Source organism: Carcharhinus amblyrhynchos, chromosome 7 (assembly GCF_965287045.1).
Source record: "Carcharhinus amblyrhynchos chromosome 7, sCarAmb.v2.hapA, whole genome shotgun sequence".
Classification (NCBI taxonomy): domain Eukaryota; kingdom Metazoa; phylum Chordata; class Chondrichthyes; order Carcharhiniformes; family Carcharhinidae; genus Carcharhinus; species Carcharhinus amblyrhynchos.
This window is the reverse complement of record NC_137330.1, coordinates 126,936,409-126,956,941: the sequence shown is the minus strand read 5'-3', so window position 1 is coordinate 126,956,941 and position 20,533 is coordinate 126,936,409. Positions and strand designations below refer to the sequence as shown.

Below are 20,533 nucleotides of genomic sequence, written 5' to 3'. Positions count from 1 at the left end.
TCTATTTTCAAACCCTCTAGAATATCCAGCACATCCCCCGTATCAATTGCAATACTATCTATTTTACACCCCTGCACCCCAGTGTCCTCCTCAGCTACATTCATGTCCCCTTGCGTGAACACCGAAGAGAAATATTGGTTCAACGCCTCTCCAATCTCCTCCGGTTCCACACACAACTTCCCTCTACTGTCTGTAACTGGCCCTAATCTTGCCCTAACCAACCTTCTGTTCTTGACATACCTGTAAAATGCCTTAGGGTTCTCCTTAATCCTATCAGCCAAAGTCATCTCATGTCCTCTTTTAGCCCTTCTTAACTCCCTCTTCAACTCCCTCCTAGCCAATCTAAAACTTTCTAATGCACTACCTGAGCCCTCAAGCCTCATCCGAACATAAGCCTCCTTTTTCTTCCTAACCAACGAATCAACTTTTTTAGTGCACCACGGTTCCCTGGGCCTACCAAATCCTCCTTGCTTGACAGGGATATACCTATCACAGACCCGCAGTAGCTGCTCCTTGAAAAATCTCCACATCTCGGACGTTCCCAGTCCCTGTAATCTCCTAGTCCAACCAATGCTTCCTAATTCTCTCCTAATAGCCTCATAATTACCCTTCCCCCAGCTGAAACTACTGACCCGAGGTTCATGCCTATCCCTTTCCATCACTAAGGTGAACGTAATCGAATTGTGGTCACTATCCCCAAAATGCACACCAACTTTCAAGTCTAGCACCTGGTCTGGCTCATTACCCAGCACCAAATCCAATATAGCCTCACCTCTAGTCGGCCTATCTACATACCTCTTCATCTCGTTACTGGGGCTATTCTGTGAGGATAAACTAGTTCCACTGATGGCACTAATCAGAGTACAAAAGGTGGGCCTTCCTATCTGATGCTTACATTTCAACACAGGCCAAAGTGCTCAGATCTCCAATGCCAATTCTCGCAGCAAACTTGAGCTTCCGCATAGTGTATCAACACCTCTCATTCCACAGGATATTCTCCTTGCTTTGAATTTTCTGGATACTCTGATTATTTCATTAGCCCATATCAAGACATAGACTGAGAGACCTTGTTTTATCAAAAGTTAAAAGAATGGCTTTAATTGGCTGGCATTTCAATAAATCAGAACAATTGAGGCCCTACTTGTTGCAAAGGAATGGAATTAGCTGTGAAGGGGTACTCTTATGGGAGGTCCGAAGTGACAGTCACCCCCAGGGTGATAGCTATTTCTCCAGGAGCTTCGTAGCGTGCATCTGGATAGACTGAGGTGAAGATATTGGCCAGAGATACATTGGGTGGGTAGGGATTGACAAAGAAATGGAGAGTGTAGTCAGCCATTGTGAGCATTGCCAAACACAGCAAACCTTTCCAGTCACAGTTTAACTGCATTCTTGGGAATGGCCTGGCCACCCTTGGATGAGGCCCACATTGATTTGTGGACACACACTCCTAAATGATTAGGCATCCAAGTCACGTGTTCGACAATTTCGTCAGCCAGTCAATAAGCTGCAACAAATTTTTCCGTGAGGTGATCTAATAAAAGTGATAGTACAGCCCCTTTAAATGGTTTCCCCCCCTCCCAACTACTGTGGTTGAAAGTGCAGTCAATCATCTTCCACACCTGTATTATCAAATTGTAGCTGAGAATTCTGATTAATTCTTAATAATTAGCAGCTAATGCTAATATGTGGTTTGAGAATAAAACTTATTTTGTAACATATTAATAATGTCTCTAAGAAATGAATTTATAACATGCCAGTAAAATATTTTATTTGTTTAATGTGAATTCTTGTAATTAATGTTAGTTAGTTGAAACTAAATTACTGATAAGAGAAAGCTTACATGAGCTTTTTGAGATGGAAATGCATTATTATAATTCTAATCTTACTACTAAAAACTGAAGAAATTGTATTCATGAAAGATACTAGCACAAGTCAGGCACAAATTATGCAACAAAGTAAATTACCCATATATATTTAGGCTGGGGCATAATGGCAAATGATGAGGTGCCTTAATTTGGTATTAGACCTGGTTTAAACTGATTACAGAAATGCTGAATCATAAGAAGCCATTTTTGGGCGAGAACTTCCATAAAGTGGAGAGACAAATCTCAGGTAAATATTTTAAGCGTCAGATTATAATTCGAGCATCAAAATTATAATAGTTTGACACGTTGATTATTAAATTAAACTCTGTAAATTAATTACTTGCATGTATTTTGAAATAATTGAGATAACCAAACTGCTTAATTGACCAAGGTTCTGGTACAAAAACAGAGATTTGCAGAGAAAGTTCAATGGTGCTGTTCTGTCACTGTGCCAACCTTGGATTCCCCCTTCAGCTGAAGTCTTTGTTTGTCTCGTCTTAATTGTATGTTTGTATTTTCTTAATATTATAAACTTGTTTTTGATTCTAATGTTTCAATGTTTTAATAAAAACTAGTTTAACTGAAGAATTACATTGAACAGAATAAAGTTTTTTGCCTTTGAGAAATGTTTAATGAAAAGTTTTAGTCTTTACGTTAATCAGGCCACCTGGAAAAAGCCCCACAAAAATTCCTTCTCCTCCCTCTCAGAACCACGATAGGGCTCCCTTTGTCCTCACTTTTCACCCACCTGCCTCTGCTTTCAAAGGATCACCTATTTCCAACTCCAGCATGATGCTACCACAAAACATTTCCTTTCACCCACTCCATTTGCACTACGCAGGTACCATTCCCTGCTACATCCTGGTTCACTCACCATCAACCTTCCCATGCAGTCACAGAAGGTGCAACATTTGCTCCTTTACCTCTGAGGTCTCAAAAACATTATTTGGAGTGAAAGTGTTTCATCTACACCTCCTTAAATTTGGTTACTCCATTTGTTCTCCCAGTGCAGTCTCCTCCACCTTGGGAGATAGCTTTTCAAAACACCCAGATTCAATCTGAAAGCATGATTCTAACCTTCCTGTTGTTCCCTGTTTCAACTTACCATCTTGTTCTCATGCCCATGTATCTGTCTTTGGCCCGCTGCAACGTTCCAGTGAAGGCCAACTGAAGCATCTAATTTTCTGATGAGAAACTTCATGGCCTTCTGGACTTCACATATGAATTTTCTTCTTCATCTTGGACCTTTTATTTTTAAATCTTATTTTTGTAACAACTCAATCTCCTTCTCCCAAAAGAGCCAAAAGGGAGCAGAAAGCATTCTGGAAAGAATTGGCTCAGTCACCTTGACAAAACAGTGCCTAGCAGAAGGACCCTTCCAGTGATATACAGGAGGAAGAGCATCCAACAGAGGCAGCAGAGAAGCATCCTGGGAAGAGGTGGCTCAGTAACCCCAACTAACAGTTGGTAGTGGAAGAACCCCTGATATGAAGAAACGGTTAAGCACGAACACCACATTATTGGTTAGAGACCAAAACACTAAAGAGGCAACGTGAGGAAGATAAGCAAGGTAAGAGTTTTATATCTTTCTTAATTGCACATCGGCAGAGATGGCAGTTAGGCCAGCAATATGCTCCTCCTGCCAGCTTTCCAGTGTCCCTGACAACTATGTCTGTGGGAAGTGTGATCAGCTGCACCTCCTCACACACCACATAGCTCAGTTGCTGCAGCAGCTAGACACGCACAAAATTACAAGAAGCATGGACAGGATGGATGAAGTGTCACAAGTTATTTCCCAGGGTGGAAGTGTCTCAATTGCAAGGGGGCATGTGTTCAAGGTGAAAGGGAGAAAGTTTAAGGGAGATGACCTCCTCTTGGAAAATAAGGAAGGGCTGGTGACAGAAGTGTTAGTGAGGGATCACTTTGGGACCAGAGACCATAATTCTATTGGTTTTAAGATAGCTATGGAGAATGATAGGTCTGGCCCAAAAGTTAAAATGCTAAATTGGGGCAAGGCCAATTTTGATGGTTTCAGGCCGGAAGTTTCAGAAGTTAATTGGAGGAGTCAAAGGCAAAGAGATGTCTGGTTAGTGGCACACTTTCAAAAGTGTGTTAACCAGGGTTCAGGATAAACACATTCCTCTTAGAGTGAAGGGCAAGGCTGGCAGAAGTAGGGAACCCCGGATGACTTGGTATATTGAGGCCCTGGTCAAGAAAAAGAAAGAGGCACATGATATGCATAGGCAGCTGGGATCAAGTGAATCCCTTGAAGAGTACAGGGGATGTCAGAGTAGAGTTAAGAGAGAAATTAGGAGGGCAAAAAGAGGACATAAAATTGTTTTGGCACATAGGGCAAAGGAGAATCCAAAGAGCTTCTACAAATACATAAAGGGCAGAAGAGCAACAGGGCCTCTTAAGAACCAACAAGGTCATCTATGTGCAGATCGACAAGAGATTGGTGAGATCCTAAATGAATATTTATCATCAGTATTTATTGTTGAGAAAAGCATGGATGTCAGGGAGCTTGGGGAAATAAATAGTGATGTCTTGAGTGTACATATTACAGAGAAGGAGGAGCTGAAAGTCTTAAAGCACATCAAGATAGATAAATCCTCAGAACCTGATGAAGTGTATCCCAGGACATTGTGGGAAACTAGGGAGGACATTGCGGGAGGCTAAGGAGGAAATTGCGGCTCCCCTTGCAGAGATACTTGAATCATCAATAGTCACGGGTAAGGTGCCTGAAGATTGGAGAGTGACAAATGTTAAGCCTATATTTAAAAAGGGCTGCAGGGAAAAGCCTGGGAATTACAGGCCAGTGAGCCTCACATCTGTGGCAGGTAAATTGTTGGAAGGTATTTTGATAGACAGGACCTACAGACGTTTAATAAGAACATAAGAACATAAGAAATAGCAGAGCTACACCCCCCCCTTTTCCCTCCTGCCTATCCTTCCTAAACACTTGATAGCCCTGTACATTCAGCTCCCAGTCCGTCACCCTGCAGCCACGTCTCTGTAATGGCCACCAGATCGTATCCATTTGTGTCGATCTGCGCCATCAGCTCACCCACTTTATTCCGAATGCTTCGTGCATTCAGATAAAGTGCTTTCATCCCAGCCTTCACCTGGACCCTATTTGCCGCAACGCCACCAACTATACTCACACCCCCTACTCCCTCTATTATTGGGACATCCTCAGCCTCTTCCCTTACATGTACACTCTCCTTAACTTTAGACCTCGTAAGGTTTAGAGATGCAAGGACTGATTAGGGATAGTCAGCATGGCTTTGTGAGTGTAAAATCATGTCTCACAAATTTGATTTTTTTGAAGGGCTAATCAAGAAGGTAGATATAGGCAATGCAGTTCATGTTGTCTACATGGACTTTAGTAAGGTCTTTGATAAGGTACCACATGGTAGGTTGTTGCATAAGATTAAATCTCTCCGGAACCAGGGTGAGGCGTCTAAATAGATACAAAGTTGGCTTCTGCTTGTGGAGAATTGTTTTTCAAACTGTAGGCCTGTGGCCAGCGGTGTGCCTCAGGGATCAGTGCTGGGTCCACTGTTATTTGTCATTTATATTAATGATTTAGATAAGACTATAGGAGGCATGATTAGTAAGTTTGCCGATGACACCAGGATTGGTGGCATAGTGGACAATGAAGAAAGTTATCTCCGATTGCAATGGGATCTTGATCAATTGGACCAGTGGACTGCCGAATGGCAGATGGTGTTTAATTTAGACAAATACAAGGTCATACATTTTGGTAGATTGAACCAGGGCAGGACTTACTCAGTTAATGGTAGGGCATTGGAGACAGTTACAGAACAGAGAGATCTAGGGATACATGTTTACAGCTCCTTGAAAGTGAAGTCACAGGTCGACAGAGTGGTGAAGAAGGCATTTGGCATGCTTTGTTTCACCAATCAGAACACTGAATACCGGAGTGGGAATGACTTGTTGAAGTTGTACAAGACATTGGTAAGGCCACACTTGGGATACTGTGTGTAATTCTGGTCACCCTATTATAGAAGGGATATCATTAAACTAGGAAGAGCGCAGAAAAGACTTACTAGGATGCTACAGGGACTTGTTGGTTTGAGTTATGAGGAGAGGCTGGATAGACTGGGTTTTTTTCTCTGCAGCATAGGACACTGCGGGGTGATCTTATAGGTGTGTGTAAGCTAATGAGTTCAGATAAGCTAGATAGTCAATAACTTTTCCTAAGCTTAGAGGAATCTAAAGGGCATAGGTTTAAGGTAGAACAAGAGATACAAAAGTGTCCAGAGGGACAACTTCTTCACACACAGGCTGGTGAGAAACTGGAACAAGCTATCAGAGGTGGTAGTAGAGGCAAGTACAATTTTGTCTTTTAAAAAGCATTTAGATAGTTACATGGGAACGATGGGTATGGAGGGATATAGGCCAAACGCAGGCAATTGGGATTAGGGGTTTTAAAAAAAAGGGTGGCATGGACAAGTTGGGCCAAAGGGCCTGTTTCCATGCTGTAAACCTCTATGACTATGTGTTGGGCAAATTTTTCAAGCAGAGAGTGTTGGGTGCCTGGAACACGCTGCTATAGGAGGTGGTGGAAGCAGGCACATTAGTAACATTTAAGAGGCATGGGTACATTATGGAGGGAATAGAGGGATATTAGCAAGGGCAGAAGTTTTTTGTAGATAGTTAGAGCATCATAATCAGAGTCTTGGAGGGCCAAAGGGCCTGTTCCTGTGCTGTCACTTCTTCTCATGTCTGCTTTCATGAACACTGACCTTTGTTCTCCTATTATAACATTCTGCTATCACATGTTCTTATAAGAACAGGAGTAGGCCATCTAGCCCCTCGAACCTGCCCTGCCATTCAATGAGATCATGGCTGATCTGTCGTGTCTCAGTTCCACATTCCCACCCTCTCCCCATAACCCTTAATCCCCTTGCCTATCAAAAACCTATCTACCCGCGTCTTAAATATATTTATCGAGGCAGCCTCCACCACTTCAACGGGCAGAGAATTCCAGAGATTCACCACCCTTTGAGTGAAGAAGTTCCTCCTCAACTGTGTTCTAAACCGCCCCCCCTTTATCTTGAGGCTGTGCCCCCTAGTCCTACTGTCCTTTCTGAGCAGGAAGAGCCTCTCCACCTCTATCCTATCCATCCTATTCATCATCTTATGTCTCAATGAGATCTCCCCTCATTCTTCTAAACTCTAACGAGTACAAGCTTAGTTTATTCAGCCTCTCCTCATAGTTCAACCCCCTCAACTCCGGTATCAGCCTAGTAAACCTCCTCTGCACTCCCTCCAAGGCCAAAATATTCTTGCATAAGTGCGGCGACCAAAACTGCACACAGTATTCCAGCTGCGGCCTCACCAGTGCCCTATACAGCTGCAGCAAGACCTCCCTACTTTTATATTCAATCCCCCTCGCTATGAAGGCCAGCATCCCATTTGCCTTCCTGACCACCTGCTGCACCTGCAGGCTGGGTTTTTGCGACTCATGCACAAGGACCCCGAGGTCACTCTGCACCATCGCATGCTGCAGTTTTTCGCCATGTAAATAATAGTCCTTCCTACCATTATTCCTACCAAAGTGGACCGCCTCGCACTTGCCAACATTAAATTCCATTTGCCAGTTCCTGGCCCATTCGCCCAGCCTATCTAGATCCTTCTGCAGACTCTCCACACCCTCCGCACAATTTGCCGTTCCACCAATCTTGGTGTCATCAGCAAATTTCGACACCATACACTCGGCTCCCTCCTCCAGATCATCTATATAAATGGTAAATAGCTGAGGCCCCAGCACCGACCCCTGGGGCACTCCACTAGTCACCAACCGCCAATCCGAATAGCACCCATTGACCCCCACTCTCTGCCTCCTATTTGACAGCCAATCCCCTATCCACGCTAACACCCTACCCCCAACTCCATGCCCTCTGACCTTCTGTAATAACCTCTTGTGCGGCACCTTGTCAAACGCCTTCTGAAAATCAAGAAACACCACATCCACCGGCTCTCCTCTATCCACCGCCCTAGACACATCCTCATAGAACTCCAATAAACTCGTCAGACACAACTTCCCCTTAATGAAACCATGCTGCGTCTGCTCTATCAAACAATTCTCCTCAAGATGCCTCGCTATTTTCTCCTTGATCACGGATTCTAACATTTTTCCTACAACAGACGTTAAACTAACCGGCCTATAATTCCCTGCCTTTTGCCTGCCACCCTTCTTAAACAACGGCGTAACATTAGCCGTTTTCCAATCTTCCGGCACTTCCCCGGAATCCAGCGACGTTTGGAAAATAATCACCAAGGCATCCACTGTCACCTCTACCATTTCTTTCAGAGCCCTTGGATGCATTCCATCCGGTCCTGGGGACTTGTCCACAATCAGTCCCTCCAGTCTGTCGAGCACCACCTCTCTAGTAACAGTAATGTCATTCAGGCTCTCCACTCCTACCATCTTTCCATCGCTAACACCCGGCAAATTATTCACGTCCTCCTCCGTGAAGACCGAAACAAAAAAGTTATTCAAGGCCTCAGCCATTTCCCCATCCCCTACCACTAAGTCCCCCCTCTCATCCTCTAAGGGTCCAACGTTCACCCTAGTCAGCCTCTTCCTTTCTATATATTTAGAAAAACTCTTACTATCCTTTTTTATATTAAGCGCTAGCCCAGCTTCATAGTTTATCCTACCCTTCTTTATCAACTTCTTCGTCATTCTTTGTTGACATTTAAACCTCTCCCAATCCTCCTCTCGCCCACTACTCTTAGCTACTCTAAACGCATCCGCTTTTAATATAACACTTTCCTTTACCTCCTTCATTATCCACTGCTGATTATCTCTCCTCCTACGATCCTTTTTAACCATCGGAATAAATTTCTGCTGAGCACCAAGAAAGATCTCCTTAAAGATCCTCCACTGTTCCTCAGCAGACCTACCTTCCAACGCGCTCCCCCAATCAACATTCGCCAATTCCTCCCTCATCCTACCGTACTCCCCTCTGTCCAAACAAAGGACACACGTCCGGGAACCCACTTTCTCCTCCCCCATCTGCATCAGAACCTCCACCATACAATGATCACTCTTCCCAAGAGGATCCTTCACCACAAGGTCCCTAATTCTACCCGCCACTATCTATATGCCACTAAAAGCATATTCTTTAATCCTGAGTACAATCATTAAATCCTTTGGTCTTGTACCTGTTATGACCTGGGCCTGAAACTCCAAGATGTTTTACAAAGATAGCCTGGATCCTAAGTTTTACATTTGAATTTGGCAAAGGGTAAGCATAAGGTGTTTCCCTCCCAGTATGATTCAAGTGGCCCACCACTAGGAAGCTTTTGCCACAGGTGAGCATAAGGTGTTTCCCTCACCTTGATTCAAATGGCCAACTACGAAGCTTTTATCAAATAAAGCTTTATTTAAGAACATAGTCAAAATATAAAAGATTGAGCATAACTTTTACCAATTACACAAATCATTCCTATAACGTGGTGACCAGAAATGCACACGGTACTCTAGTTGTGACCTCACCAAAATTCTATACAACACCATGAGTTTCCTGCTTTTGTAATCTATGCCTCGATTGATATAGCCAAATACCCGATATGCTTTTTTAACCCCCCCTACTAACGTGCCCTTCTGTCTTCAGATATCTGTGGACAAACATGCCAAGGTCACTTGGTTCCACAGAACTTCCTTGTGCCATGCTGTTCATTGAGTACTTCCTTGTTAAATTATTTCTTCCAAAGTGTTTCACCTCACCTCAGGTTTACGAGGATGTGAAGAAAAATCTTTTTACCCAGAGAGCGGTAACAGTCTGGAATACACTGCCTTTAGAAAGTTCCTGGATGAGCACCTCGCACATCATAACGTTCAAATCCATGGGCCAAGCACTGGTAAATGAGATTTTGGGGGAGGCCAGTGTGTCTGTACAGATGCGATGGATTGAAGGGCCTCTCATGCACTGTATGATTCTATGACCCGTGAGGGAGTACAGTTTTAGGATAAGGGACTGGCGATTCAGAAGGAATTTGAATTAAAAAAACACTCGGAATCTGGAATTCATTGTCTGGGAAGATGGTTGAGGCTGGAAACCTTACACCATTAAAAGAATATTTGGATGAGCATTTGAACCATCATAACATTCAAGGATATGGGATAAATGCTGAAAAATGAGAATAGCACGGGTTTAGTGGTAGTTATAGCTCCTACTCTGCGTATGCTGTAGGATAGCAGAAATGGATCATCAGACATAGAAAGAAGGGGTAGCATTTCACAGAATCACAGAGATTACAGCATAGTAGGTGGCCTTTTGACCCTTTGTGTCTATCCTGACTCACAAAATGAGGGCAGCACAGTGGCAAGCACTGCTGCCTCACAGCGCTGGGGTCCCGGGTTTGAGTTCCAGCTTGAGTCACTGTATGGAGTGTGCGCGTTGCCCCCGTGTTTGCATGGGTTTTCTCCGGGTGCTCCAATTTCCTCCTACAGTCCAAAGATGAATAGGTTAGGTGGATTGGCCAAAGTAAATTGCCCCTTAGTGTCAGGGCGACTAACTAGGATAAAGACATAAAGTTGTGGGGATGGAGCCTGGGTGGCACTGTGCCTCCTTCTGCACTGTAGGATTCTATTATTCTGAATGAGTTTTTCAGCTACAGCCACTCCCTTCATTAAAGAAATCATAGTAGCCCCACAATGCAGACCCACCAAGTCTATATCAACTCACCAAAAGAACCTATCCACGTAACCCCACATATTTACCCCTTAGTTATACATGGCAGACATTATATCTGATTTATTCTCAATGTTTCTTGCACACTATACATATTGTACATAGAAAAGGAAACAAAAGAGTGCAGAATGTAATTTAACAGTCATGGCTAGGGTCTAGAGAAAGATCAACTTAGTGTAAGGTAGGTCCATTCAAAAGTCTAATGGCAGCAGGTAAGAAGCTGTTCTTGAGTCTGCTGGTGCATGACCTCAGACTTTTGTATTTTTTTCCTGATGGAAGAAGGCGGAAGAGAGAATGAACAGGGTGTGGGGTCTTACTCATGCTGGCTGCTTTGCCGAGGCAGTGGGAAATGTAGGCAGACTCAATGGATAGGGGCTGGTTCGAGTGATGAACTGGGCTTCATTCATGACCCTTTGTAGTTTCATGCAATCTTGGTTCGAGCAGGAGCCATATGAAAGAGCAATGCACCACATCTCCTCTGACCCCAGGATGTCAGTGAATATGAGATACATTCCCTCCAACCTCTTAAAACATTCATCAGAAAGAACATATGCATTTTTGTCAACTATTGCAGCAATCTTGGGGAAATAAATAGTGATGTCTTGAGTAGTATACATATTACAGAGAAAGTGGTGCTAGAAGTTTTAAAGCACATCAAGGTAGGTAAATCCCTGGGACCTGATGAAGTGTATCCCAGGACATTATGGGAGGCTAGGAAGGAAATTGTGGATCCCCTAGCAGAGATATTTGAATCATCGATAGTCACGGGTGAGGTGTCTGAAGACTGGAGGGTGCCAAATAAGGGGTACATGTTCATAGCTCCTTGAAAGTGGTGTAACTGGTGGACAGAGTGGAGAAGAAGGCATTTGGCATGCTTGGTTTCATCGGTCAGAACACTGAATTGGGACGTCCTGTTGAAATTGTATAAGGCATTGGTAATGATTCGTCACTCACTTGACAAAGGGGCAAAGCCCCGAAAGCTAGTGGCGTTTGCTATCAAATAAACCTGTTGGACTTTAACCTGGTGTTGTGAAACTTCTCACTGTGTTTACCCCAGTCCAACACCAGCATTTGCACTTCTTGACAGAAGCCACAGGGTGATTGTAGATGATTGTTTTTCAAACTGGAAGCCTGTGACTAGCGATACCCCTCAGGTGTCAGTGCTGGGTCCACTGTTATTTGTCATTTATATAAATGATTTGGATGAGAATATAGGAGGCATGGTTAGTAAGTTTGCAGATGACACCAAGATCGGTGGTGTAGTGGACAGTGAAGAAAGTTATCTCCAATTGCAACAGGATCTTGATCAATTGGGTCAGTGGGCTGACAAATGGCAGATGGAGTTTAATTTAGATAATCCAAGGTGATGCATTTTGGTAGACTGAATCAGGGCAAGACTTACTCAGTTAATGGTCGGGTGTTAGGGAGAGTTACAGAACAAAGAGATCTAGGGGTACAAGTTCATAGCTCCTTGAAAGTGGAGTCACAGTGGACAGAGTGATGAAGGCGGCATTCAACATGCTTGGTTTCATCGATCAGAACATTGAACTGGGAATGTCTTGTTGAAGTTGTACAAGACATTGGTAAGGTCACACTTGGAATACTGTGTGCAGTTCTGGTCACCCTATTATAGAAAGGATATTATTAAACTAGAAAGAGTGCAGAAAAGATTTACTAGGAAGATACCGGGACTTGACGGTTTGAGTTATAAGGAGAGGCTGAATAGACTGGGTCTTTTTTCTCTGGAGCGTAGAAGGCTGAGGGGTCATCTTATAGAGGTCTATAAAATAATGAGGGACACAGATCAGCTAGATAATCAATATCTTTTCCCAAAGGTAGGGGACTCTAAAACTAGAGGGCATAGATTTAAGGTGAGAGAGGAGAGATACAAAAGGGGCATTTTTTTCCAGAGGGTGGTGAGTGTCTGGCACAAGCTGCCAGAGGTAGTAGTAGAGGCAAGTACAATTGTCTTTTAAAAAGCATTTAGACAGTTACATAGTTACAAATGCAGTCAATTGGAATTAGCTTTAGGGATTTTTTAAAAAGTGGCATGGACCAGTTGGGCCAAAGGGCCTGTTTTCTTGTTGTAAACCTCAATAATTCTCCTCCATATGGATAAAACTAAAAAGAAAACAGCTGATACCAATTGTGGAGAGAAGAGAGCTAACAATTGGAGTCTGGATGACCCTTGGTTAAGAACTGATGCGAACATACATCAAACGGATTCACAGACGTTGTAAAAAGCTGCACAACACCAGTGTGAGCAACAGGTAAAGATGCTGTTAACACATATATCTGCACACCATAGAGAAATAGCCCAGTCAGGTAGACTGGATATAGTCAGGCACGTTGCTAACCCACATTATGGGAACAACCGTGATTTTAGTCACAAACACAGGATATAAAATTCACTGATGCTAACAGAGCAATAGTCAGGGACAGTGCCTGTTGTGAAGAAATAACACCAGATGTGCTGTGTGCAGAGAGGCACATCCACCTCATCCTGTAAGAATGTATAAGGTCCAGGTTGTTTGCTGGAGCAGACGAGTGAAGGAGCAGAGAGACAGATGAAAAATTACCTGTTAAAAACCTGTTTAAATAAGTTTAAAGCACTTTCGTAGTAAGAACTTACCTTGTAGAACTGTTTAAATCATTTAAAAGCATTTTTGCAGGCTTTTTGTATCTACCGCTTTAAGAATTCTAAGGGAGTGGATAGCAGGGAGTTGTGGGGGAGCAGGCTTTAAAACAGCGCCAGGTTTAAAAGGAGGCCTGGTGTAGACAGCGGGCAGCGTCGGAGCGGGCAGCGGAGTGAGAGGGTAGCAGAGTGAGCTACTAGGGCTTAGGAGCAAAAGGGCTGGGGAGAAAAAGGGCCAGGTAAGTTTGTGTTGAAATTTTCAATATTACCACAGTGAATAATGGAGGGGCATGTGATGTGTTGTTTCTGTATGATGTGGGAGCTGGTGGACCCCAGGGTCCTTCCCAGTGACCATGTCTGCAGTAAGTGCAGGTTGCTGGAGGAGCTCCAGCTCAAGTTAGATGAGCTGGCCTCTGAGCTACAGACACTGAGGCTCATCAGGGGGAGAGAGGGTGCCATTGTCAATGGGGTGCAAGTGACATCCACCCCCCCCTAGACTGGCTAACTCTAAGGGTCAGGAACAAGAGGGGGCTGCTGAGCGGAGGAAGGAGGGTGGGGAGCGGAGGCCTCAGCCTCTCAATCTGCATAACAGGTTTGAGGTTCCTGCTTCCAGTCTGGACGAGAACGAGGGAGGTGAGGTTGGTGAGCAAACTGCACACAGTACAGTGATGCAGACGCAGGACACAGGCAAAGCGAAGGTGCAAAGGAACGTAGTAGTAATTGGGGATAGTGGGGTTAAGGGTATTGACACTGTCCTTTGTCACAATGACAAAGTGCACAGAAGGGTGTGTTGTCTGCCTGGTGCTCGGGTCCGGGATGTCACATCTGGGCTGCAGAGGAACCTGGAGTGGGAGGGTGAGAATCTGAGGTTGTGGTACATGTGGGTGCCAACGACGTAGGCAAAATGCGAACTGAGGATCTGGGAGGGAGTATGAAAAGCTGGGAATGGAATTAAAAAGTAGAACCAACAAGGTGGTTATCTCTGGGCTACTGCCTGAACCGAGTGTAGACGGGCGTAAGGTTGATAAGATTAAGGAAGTGAATGGGTGGCTCAGGGATTGGTGTGGGAGGAATGGGTTTGAATTTATGAGGCATTGGCATCAGTATCGGGGTAGGTGGGACCTGTTCAGGTGGGATGGGGTTGGTCTGAACTGTGCTGGGATCAGAGTCCTGGCGAATCGTGTAAATAGGACTGTAGACAGGGCTTTAAACAAATTAGCGGGGGGTGCGGGTGCGAGGATAGGTGAAATTACAGGGTCTAAAGTTAAGGAGAGGGTACAGGTAAGGGAAGAGGCCGAGGAATTCCCAATAATAAAGGGAGTAGGGGGCGTGAGTATGGTTGGTGGCGTTCTGGCAAATAGGGTACAGGTGAAGGCTGGGATGAAGGCACTTTATCTGAATGCACGAAGCATTCGGAATAAAGTGGATGAGCTGGTGGTGCAGATCAGCACAAATGGATATGATCTGGTGGCCACTACAGAGACATAGCTGCAAGGTGACAGGGACTGGGAGCTGAATGTCCAGGGGTATCAAGTGTTTAGGAAGGATAAGCAGGAGGAAAAAGGGGGAGAGGCGTAGCTCTGCTGATTAAGGATAGCTATGATGTGGGTATGCCGGCGTTGGACTGGCGTAAACACAGTAAAAAGTCTGACAACACCAGGTTTTAGTCCAAACGATTTATTTGATAATAGACTCACAAAGCTTTCGAGGTTTTCCTCTTATCCCTCTTATTCACCTGACGAAAAGGGAAACCTCAAAAGCTTTGTGAGTCTATTATCAAATCAATCGTTTGGACTAAAACCTGGTGTTGTCAGACTTTTTACTGTGATTAAGGATAGCATCAGGGTGGTAACAAGGGATGATATAGGAACCAAAGAGCAGGAAGTGGAATCGTTGCAGGTGGAGATTAGGAACAGCAAAGGGAGGAAGATGCTGGTGGGTGTCGTCTATAGGCCCCCGAATAATGATCTGGAGGTGGGGCGGGCTGTTAACGCGCAAATAAGTGCGGCGTGCAGGAAAGGAACGGCGATAATTATGGGGGATTTCAATCCATATATTGATTGGTCGACCCATGTTGGACACGGTGGGCTTGAGGAGGAGTTCTTGGAATGCTGCCGGGATAGTTTCCTTGAACAGTGTGTGTTGGAGCCGACGAGGGAGCGAGCTATCTTGGATCTGGTGTTATGTAACAAGGCGGGTAGAATTAGGGACCTTGTGGTGAAGGATCCTCTTGGGGAGAGTGATCATTGTATGGTGGAGTTTCTGGTGCAGATGGAGGAGGAGAAAGTGGGTTCCCGGACACACGTCCTTTGTTTGAACAGAGGGGAGTACGGTAGGATGAGAGAAGAATTGGCGAATGTTGACTGGGGGAGCGCGTTGGAAGGTAGATCTGCTGAGGAACAGTGGAGGATCTTTAAGGAGATTTTTCTTGGTGCTCAGCAGAAATTTATTCCGATGGTTAATAAGCCGTGGATAACGAAGGAGGTGAAGGGAAGTGTTAAATTAAAAGCGGAGGTGTTTAGAGTAGCTAAGAGTAGTGGGCGAGAAGAGGATTGGGAGAGGTTTAAATGTCAACAAAGATTGACAAAGAAGTTGATAAAGAAGGGTAGGATAAACTATGAAGCTGGGCTAGCACTTAATATAAAAAAGGACATCAAGAGTTTTTATAAATATATAAAAAGAGGCTGGCTAGGGTGAACGTTGGACCCTTAGAGGATGAGAGGGGGCACTTAGTGGTAGGGGATTGGGAAATGGCTGAGGTCTTGAATAACTTTTTTGTTTCGGTCTTCACGGAGGAGGACGTGAATAACTAGCCGGGTGTTAGCGATGGAAAGGTGGTAGGACTGGGGGGTCTCAGTGACATTATTGTTACTAGAGAGGCGGTGCTCGACAGACTGGAGGGACTGATTGTGGACAAGTCCCCAGGACCGGATGGAATGCATCCGAGGGTTCTGAAAGAAATGGCGGAGGTGATAGTGGATGCCTTGGTGGTTATTTTCCAAACCTCGCTGGATTCCGGGGAAGTGCCGGAAGATTGGAAAACGGCTAATGTTACGCCGTTATTTAAGAAGGGTGCCAGGCAAAAGGCAGGGAATTATAGGCCGGTTAGTTTAACGTCTGTTGTAGGTAAAATGTTAGAATCCGTCATCAAGGAGGAAATAGCGAGGCATCTTGAGGGGAATTGCATGATAGAGCAGACGCAGCACGGTTTCGTTAAGGGGAAGTCGTGTCTGACAAATTTATTGGAGTTCTATGAGGATGTGTCTCGGGCGGTGGATAGAGGAGAGCCGGTGGATGTGGTCTTTCTTGATTTTCAGAAGGCGTTAGATATGGTACCTCACAAGAGGTTATTGCAGAAGGTAAGGGGGCATGGAGTTGGGGGTCGGGTGTTAGCGTGGATAGAGGATTGGTTGTCAAATAGGAGGCAGAGAGTGGGGATTAATGGGTGCTATTCGGATTGGCGGTTGGTGACTAGTGGAGTGCCCCAGGAGTCGGTGCTGGGGCCTCAGCTATTTACCATTTATATAGATGATCTGGAGGAGGGAACCGAGTGTATGGTGTCGAAATTTGCTGATGACACCAAGATTGGTGGAACGGCAAATTGCGCGGACGGTGTGGAGAGTCTGCAGAAGGATCTAGATAGGCTGGGCGAATGGGCCAGGAACTGGCAAATGGAATTTAATGTTGACAAGTGCGAGGCGGTCCACTTTGGTAGGAATAACGGTAGGAAGGACTATTACTTACGTGGCAAAAAACTGCAGCAGGCGACGGTGCAGAGGGACCTCGGGGTCCTTGTGCATGAGTCGCAAAAACCCAGCTTGCAGGTGCAGCAGGTGGTTGGAAGGCAAATGGGATGCTGGCCTTCATAGCGAGGGGGATTGAATATAAAAGTAGGGAGGTCTTGCTGCAGCTGTATAGGGCATTGATGAGGCCGCAGCTGGAGTACTGTGTGCAGTTTTGGGTGTCGCACTTACGCAAGGATATTTTGGCCTTGGAGGGAGTGCAGAGGAGGTTTACTAGGCTGATACCGGAGTTGAGGGGGTTGAGCTATGAGGAGAGGCTGAATAAACTAGGCTTGTACTCGTTAAGAGTTTAGAAGAATGAGGGGAGATCTCATTGAGACATATAAAAGATGATGAATGGGATGGATAGGATAGAGGTGGAGAGACTCTTCCCGCTCAGAAAGGACAGTAGGACTAGGGGGCACAGCCTCAAGATAAAGGGGGGGGCGGTTTAGAATGGAGTTGAGGAGGAACTTCTTCACTCAAAGGGTGGTGAATCTCTGGAATTCTCCGCCCGTTGAAGTGGTGGAGGCTGCCTCGCTAAATATTTTTAAGACGCGGGTTGATGGGTTTTTGATAAGCAAGGGGATTAAGGGTTATGGGGAGAGGGCGGGAATGTGGAACTGAGCCACGACAGATCAGCCATGATCTTATTGAATGGCGGGGCAGGCTCGAAGGGCTAGATGGTCTACTCCTGCTCCTATTTCTTATGTTCTTATGTAAAAACAAATGGTATGCAAGGTGTGTTGTTTCTACAACTGAGCATACTCCTAAAGGGGAAGGTCACTAAGATAGTCGGGACAGCAGTGATTAAGTTAGCAAAAGATTGATTACAGCCGGTCTGAACCGGACATGTAAACAGTTTTAGATAAGACGGACGGGTACGCATAAGGACTAATCAAGTAAGGACATTAAATCAACACTACAATTATGCACTATTGTGATAACAGGAGACATGGTTAGAAGGGGAGTAGAGGGGATAGGAACTTGGGGCACCTTGAGCCAATAGGGCAATGACAACACATAAATGGGATAGGGACCACCAATTAGGGGAGAACAATGTATTGTGTAATTGATCAATATGCTTGTAAAAATAGTATAAAACCCCTGCTTAAACTCAATGTAACGTTTGCCTATTTTTTGGACACCCGGTCTTGCAAGAACGTTAAATAAAATATCTTGCTCCTTCGGAACTTGGCTCGACTAAATTGTTTGACTGCGAGTTGTGTTTCTCACACCAGGTTGAAGTCCAACAGGTTGATTTGGTTGCAAAAGCCATTAGCTGCTTCTTCATCAGGTGAGTGGGAGTTCTATTCACAAACAGGGCATGTAAAGACATAAACTCAATTTACAATTTTTTTTAAGCAGAGACTGATAGCCAAGTTTCGCACACATGGTGTACCAAAACAGACTTACATTGAAGGGAGTACCGAAATTTTTTGCTTGCCAGTATTATTTAACTGGGTAATAGCCACAACAATGTAAATACTCACTTAACGATTCTTCAGGCAGTAAAACAGAAAATCGTATCAAATTACCAGCGTAAGCAAAGGAAACTCAATTTCCCGCGCTCTCTTAAATTTCAAAAAATTTTAAAAGTCCGAAAGGTGGTCGTTCTTTCACTCATACTGAAAACAAATTATCAGTAAATGTCCGATGGGTTTGATCTCTCTGGAAAGCTGCTCAAAATTACAGAGCACCAACCGCCTCCCGCGCGCCTTCTCCAACCGTTAACGGAATTTAACGGCCGCGCGGTGACGTCAGGGGAGCTCGCGGCCTCCGGCCCAAAGGGTTGTGGAAAGGGCGATTCGCGCAGCGGCTCAGGTAAGTGTACAGCCGTCTGAGAGTCGTGAGAGGGAATAGGCTCACGTAAAATCAAGTGGCAGGACTCACAGGAGGAGGCCGCTCTCCTGTGACTGATATATACAGCCGCCGAGTCAACCCCTTGCTGCAACTCCCCACTCCTTCACTGCATTCCACTCCCCGACTTTTGCATCCCACCCCCTCACTGCACCCCCCCATCTCCCTAGCTGTGCCCCTCTACCCCCACCTTCGCTACACCCTCGCTGTATTCCCCCCCCCCTCGCTGGAAGAAATCTGACAACACCAGGTTTAAGTCCAACTGATTTATTTGATAGCAAACTCATAAGCTTTGGAGGTTCCCCTCTTCGTCAGGTGAGTGGAGAGTTCTGGCCTCAGACAGAGCATATAACAGCGCAGACAGTTTACAGATTACTGATTAGAATGCAAATCTTTATACCTAACCTGCTGTTCAAGTCTTAAAGTGGCCGACAGTGTGAGTGGAAGGAGCACGGATCACAGGTTAAAGAGATGTGTATTGTCTCCAGACAGTATAGTAAGTGAGGTTTTGCAAATCCAGGCAAGTCACGGGGGTTACAGATAGTGCGACATGAACCCATCTATTATCTGTAACCCCCGTGACTTGTCTGGGTTTGCAAAACCTCACTTACTGTACTGTCTGGAGACAATACACATCTCTTTAACCTGTGCTCAGTGCTCCTTCCACTCACATTGTCAGCCACTTCAGGTCTTGAACAGCAGGTTAGGTATAAAGATTCGCATTCTAATCAGTAATCTGTAAACTGTCTGTGCTTTATATGCTCTGTCTGAGGCCAGAACTCTCCATTCACCTGACGAAGAGGTTAACCTCAAGCTTGAGTTTACTATCAAATAAATCGGTTGGACTTAAACCTAGTGTTGTCAGACTTCTTACTGTGTTTACCCCAGTCCAACGCCGGCATCTCCACACCCTCACTGCAACCCATCCCCCTGTCCCCTCGCTGCATCCTCCCGCTCCCTGGCCACGCCCCCGCCCCCTCACTGCACCCGCTAAGCAATAGTTTAGTTTTTCTTTGAAGTCTGATTACTTTTACTTAATAAACCCGTGATTACAAAGGGTAAAGTTTAAATTGAAATGAAAACCTATAAAACCTTTTGTTTAACATGAAGCCAATCAAAGTATTAACTCTTTCTTAGTACATGAATATTTAAGCACACGTGCAGCTTACACTTGAATCTCATTTATGATGCGCACAATACAAATACAAATCATTTAAACTCTCAATTTCCTAACACCTTCACCTTTGAAAGAAAAACTCATAACTGAAGATTTCATTACAATGGTATTACATCTACTTTGCATAAACTTAACATCATAAATATCTAACTGATTAACTTATTGCACTGTACTAATAAACTTACATTTCACAACTATGTCCTACTGTACCATTGCAATTATTTAACCTAAAACAAAGTCAATGAACGGAACAACATCTGTAGAATTAGTACATCATACCATTATTACAACCCAAGTCTCATGTTTCTCTTTCCCAAACAACACCCAACATTAAATAACACAGGTTAAGATGGTCTCTTATGGGGAGCAGTGTTCTGGCTCAGTGATGTTGGAAAATGGCTATTCTTCTGAGAGATTATGGGCAGGCTGCTGGTGGCTGGTGCCACTGATGCTGCCTCCCCCCTTGGGGTGATTGATTCTGA

The 20,533-nt window shown here is 44.7% G+C and overlaps 1 protein-coding gene across 1 annotated transcript in view; it reads right to left on the bottom strand.

The window, feature by feature from the left end:
* LOC145345624 (dynein axonemal heavy chain 8-like) overlaps window positions 1-18,831 on the bottom strand; it is a gene marked incomplete at its 3' end in the record, with an annotated part of 1,250,971 nt that extends 1,232,140 nt beyond the window's left edge. Inside the window, exon 1 of the mRNA XM_080193458.1 lies at window positions 18,508-18,831. The remainder of the gene's footprint in view (window positions 1-18,507) is intronic.
* Window positions 18,832-20,533: the final 1,702 nt, after the last annotated feature.